Below are 5376 nucleotides of genomic sequence, written 5' to 3'. Positions count from 1 at the left end.
ATCTTTCATTAGAAATCATGGTGCTTTACTTGATATGCTAAAGATTAACATATTCGTGAAATAATCGATGAAACTTGTTTTAAGTGTTTGAATGATATAATCAATATTTATTTTTTTTCATTCCACACTTACAAGTTTTCAAAGACGTGAAATTTGCTTCCCAAAAACGATAGCAAAGGGATAATAAAGTGAACAACAAGAACAAATTCACTTAAATTCCAGCAGAATTTGTGATATAACCATCGAATGTGGTAATTATATTTACTTATGTCTATAAACACCAGAAGTGATAATATTTTCACGGAGAAACTTATTGCACTTTACAGTGAAGATGTGTTAAGAAAAAAATTATACATTAATGTATCTTTGCTAAAGGTAACGATATGTAAAGAAATTTTAGCTATCACAATTTGATATGCTTAAAAGGCACACGTTCGAGATGATTGTGTTTCATTTACGAAGAATAGAACTTTTGATATAAGTATAAATATAGACAATTCATAAGATTGAATGTGATAATATGTAGTAAAGCTATAAATATAAATGTGCATTTAATTGTGAAAATAATACGAATCATCTCCGGAAAAGTAGAATGATTGAGAAAGAAATATTAGAATATTATATGTTTTACTCGTAGTAAAACTCGGAAATTTGCTCTGGTAAACGAAACTACGGGACCTACTTTCATAGTGGTAGAACTTTGAACTCGACTCCGTGGTAGTATATCTTTGAAATCTACTCCGTGGTAGAACTTTGAAATTTCTCCACAGTAAGTAAGACTTTAAACTTTCTTTCACCCGGAGCGAAAGAATTAGCAAAATATACGAGAAATCTCTAAAACGATGTCTTCTTGTGTTTGAGCCAAATAACAGTGCTATTGATGAGCGTCGTATTTCAAGCACATTTAAATAATCGGGATTTCGTTCCACGAAGTGAATGAACAAATATCCTGACTTATCTCTGAAGAGATAAAATACAAGGAATATACATGTTATTTTTGTTGTATGAAATTAAGGCATTGCAATACGTACATGTCGTATGCAGAAACATCTTGAATTATTTTATTAAAGTATCATTTTAAAGCAAAAGGAAGCGAGTAAAGTGCTTTCTACTATAATACACGTTGATACATTATGATTAGTTATTATTGATTTCCTTGAAGGAAATAAACATTAATGTGTCTTTCCTGAAGGATGTGATTACCATGTGGTTTGACACAACACGAAAATATTCGGATGTTAATGACTAATCTCCTTGAAGGAGATATGAAATACGAAGTTTGGAGCTTAACGTTTACTTTTGTAATTACGGTTTAAAATTGTCTTTAAATTTCCATTTAATTATTTGTTTTCCTTCATGATATCAGTAGTGTCTAGCCAAATTTTCTTTTGTGATACCAGAAGTATCTAAAAAATATTTGGTAGTGAAAACTAATGATCAAAGGCTCCAGAAGAGCTAATTATTTATTTACCCAGTATCATGACACTAGCGGTGTCCAAATAATAATACGATCATGATAAATAAATTTGAAGTCTCTTGAAGATGTTATATATATGATAATACCATTCATCATAGATCGTAATTGAGTACGATCGAAACAACATGTAGTAGACACAAGTTTCTGTGATAAAAATGGTTATCATATTGAGACTACAAATGATCGGAATATTAAATATCTTCAAGTTACTACGGGTAGAAATACACGTGTGAAATTTTGCGAAACATGATGAGATCACATACCACGATAAACTAGAAGTTTATTGATATATAATTTCATGCAATAGTAAACCGGAAGTTTATTAAAAGAAATAGCACTCAAATCATAGTAAACTTGAAGTTTACGAGTACGGATAATTTTATCGGTTGACAAGACCATTTTGATCGTCTGATTTAAATACGATGTGCTAATTGAGTATTAAAAACATATTGAAGAACTAGAAAGATTCTTCAAGGAATTTGTTTTGTGTTGCTTGTTCTCGTGATAAGTTGATTACACAGTAATTTAATGTTGGCCCAGATCCCAAAATTAAGAAAAATATAAAAGGCGAATGTTATTACTTTGTAATGTGATGTCTTAAATAGATGCGTATAGAGATGGTCACATGTATGTTTATTGTCAGGCGGGTTTGACAATTACGAAGTGCTACGCTTAAAATGATTGAGTTGGAAGCACAATTTTCGAATATGTAATCAAGACAATCATCTTGATAATGCGGTTTATATCTAAGTTGGTTTGGCACTAGATGCCCACTTATATCTGACTAAACCATTGCTTATGAGAACGAGTTTCGGATGTTATGTCTGAGATATGATATATTAAATACAATGACGGCACTTGTATGCTTCGGTCAATAAATTTTGATAAATTCTCCTCTCGTATTTGGTTCGGTCGGGTAGATATTTCCATCTTATAACGTTTGATGTGCGGTATATGATTAATGGACATACCATGATGCACCTGGATGGATTTTCCAAAGAAAATGGAGACATATGTCACTAAAATAAGGGGAAGAATAAGCGGTAAGAAATATGTTGTGAATTATTATCGGTATGATCCTCGAATAATTAGAGTCAAATCTGCTAGAAAACATTTGCGACCCAACTATTTCATATTTCATCTATAAAATCTTAATGTCCACGAAGGATAGGTACGACATGCGCGGCATGGTAGACGATCGGTTCCAAATATAATAATCCTTGAAAAAGGAGGAAGCGAAATGATCATAATAAGGAGGCAATGTACTTTCTTGAAGAGGCTATGACACCAACACTTCATAAACCTTATGAGAGGTTCGGGTACACGAAAATATTGAAGTGATGAGATCTCATTAAGTTATGTCGAATTTGCGGTAGATACAAAATGATATCTTGTCGACGATATCTTTGATACAATATGTGCGCGCAATATTGTATAAGATTGTGAGGATACGAGTTCTACGTTTCTTAAAGCATCTTTGACGTAGAAATAATTATCAAGTGATATGATGCATCTTGGTATGTGTAAAGCTTATTGGACCCGGCTGGTCGAACATGAGAAAATGTCACATTATTTATGGATGATCTTTTGTCACACCTATGTACTTACTTGATGAAATTTAGATGAAAATTCTTTTGAAGGATATAAAATGCACAGCATTTGGTTTTAAAAGTCTCGGGAAATGTATTCAATCGGATTACAAAGATCATTATATGGTTTAAAACAATCGGTAAATGTGGTATAATCGCTGAAGAGACTTGATAAATGAAGGATATATAAATGATGCCATTTGTCCATTGTGTTTTTATTAAAGAGAAACAAAATCGGGTTTATTATGCTATTGTTTATGTTGATGACATAAATCTTGGAACTCCGGAAAGAGCTCCCAGGCGATTGAATATTTGAAGGAAGAATTTGAGATGAAAGATCCTCGGAAAGACAAAACTGTCTTGGTGTTACCAAATTGAACATTTCACAAAAGGGATCTTTATCCATTCGATACGCTTTATATAGAAAGTTTTAAAAACGGTTTTACACATGGACAATGCGCATCCTTTAAGTACTCCCGATGATTGTTCGCTCACTTGAAGTGAGTAAAGATCGGGTCAAGACCTCGAAGAAAATGAAGAACTTCTTAGGTCACAAAATCTTTAATCTTGGTGCAATTGGTGCAACTTATGTATCTTGCTAACGCTACAGAAGACTGGCATAGCGTTCTCTGTTATTTTGCTAGCAAATCAGCTCTTATACTGCACCGAAGACATTTGGACGGAGTTAAGCGTATATTGCGATATACGAGGGAACTAGCGATATGGAGTGCATTTTTATACTAACAAAGGTAGTACAAATCTTGTTGGTTATGCGGATGCGGGTTATTTATCGATCATAAAGCTCGATCTAAACGAGGCTATCTTCATTTTACATGCGGATGTTGCTATATCGTGGCGATCCTGGCTGATCCATTGTTGCTACTTTCCGAATCATCTTGAGATAATAGCTATTCATGAAGCAAGTAGAGAATGTGTGTGGTTGAGATCGATTGATACATTCCATCGGAGAGAAAAGATGTGGCTTGAAATGTGATACAAAAATACCGCGGTATTATATGAAGATAATCTTGCATGCATAGCTCAATTAAGGGAGGATTTATAAAGGAGATAGAACGAAACACATTTACACAAAGTTATTTTTCACCGTGATCTCGAGAAGAATGGTGATATTGATGTACAACGATTCGTTCAAGTGACAATCCGCAGATTTGTTCACCAAATCTTTGCCAACTTCAACTCTTGAAGATGATATTTAAGATTGGAATGCGAAGACCTAACATCCCCGAATCTTGGTCTAAAATCGGGGGGGGGGTGAAAATACGCGTTGTACTCTTTTTCCTTAATCCAAGTTTTTGTCCCGTTGGGGTTTTCTTAGTAAGGTTTTTAATGAGAGGCAACTCTTGAAAGCGTATTACTAGATATGTGCTATTTCCTTCATTGAGGCTTTTTTCACGGGGTTTTTCCCAATAAGGTTTTTAACGATGCCACGTCGTATGGACATCCAAGGGGAGTGTTATGAAATTATGAATGTCCGTTTCACCGAATATAATGCTCCTTCCCTGCCCATGTTAATGGTTCTTCCTTTTTCTTCCACCATGTTAATGGCTCATTTCTTCCACCATTTCATATAATTAAATACATATGTATTACTATAAATAGAGGCATAAATTTTCATATGAGATACGGCTTGTAATACATCTTGGAAGAACAATAAAATCTCATAACTTTGTCCTACATGTTCTATGGTTTTCATCCTTTAATATTGTGACTCTTTTAGCTTCATTTTATAACATTGTAGGCATTCAATAAAAATAATTGTGTTAGAAGAAGTTACTTACTGTTTTTAATACATTTGGCAAACTTTCGGCCAATTCTCGTTTCAGCCAAAATTTGAACGTTAGAGTGAAATTAGGTTTTCTCCACTTATCGAGGTAAGAATTCTCCTATTCTTGATATATTTAAATTCATCTCGGTCATAGCTAAATTGTGAGATGGAAACTACGGAATTAATTGCAAGAAATCGGATAAGATATTGTTATTGACGTTTTGGGATTAGAATGAAGAAAATGACGTTATAATCTCGATATGTTCGTTGAGTTGCTATTATGATGACGAAATTTGTTTTAAAAGTGATTTAAGGACGGATTCGATTTCATTTGGATATGTATTTGTTGATATTATTGTTGTTGGTATTGTGATCGATATTTGGTTAAGTTGGAATCTCGAGGATTATTAAGTTTTAGGGAAGATCTTTGCCCGAATATCGTTAGATTCCTAAGTAACTAAGAATTGGTTCGAAAGAGTATCTTAATCTGATTATTGGCATTTTTGGTATTGTTTGTAGATTGG

The sequence above is a fragment of the Lycium ferocissimum genome, chromosome 11 (genome assembly GCF_029784015.1).
Source record: "Lycium ferocissimum isolate CSIRO_LF1 chromosome 11, AGI_CSIRO_Lferr_CH_V1, whole genome shotgun sequence".
Lineage (NCBI taxonomy): Eukaryota > Viridiplantae > Streptophyta > Magnoliopsida > Solanales > Solanaceae > Lycium > Lycium ferocissimum.
This window is presented reverse-complemented; position numbering follows the sequence as displayed.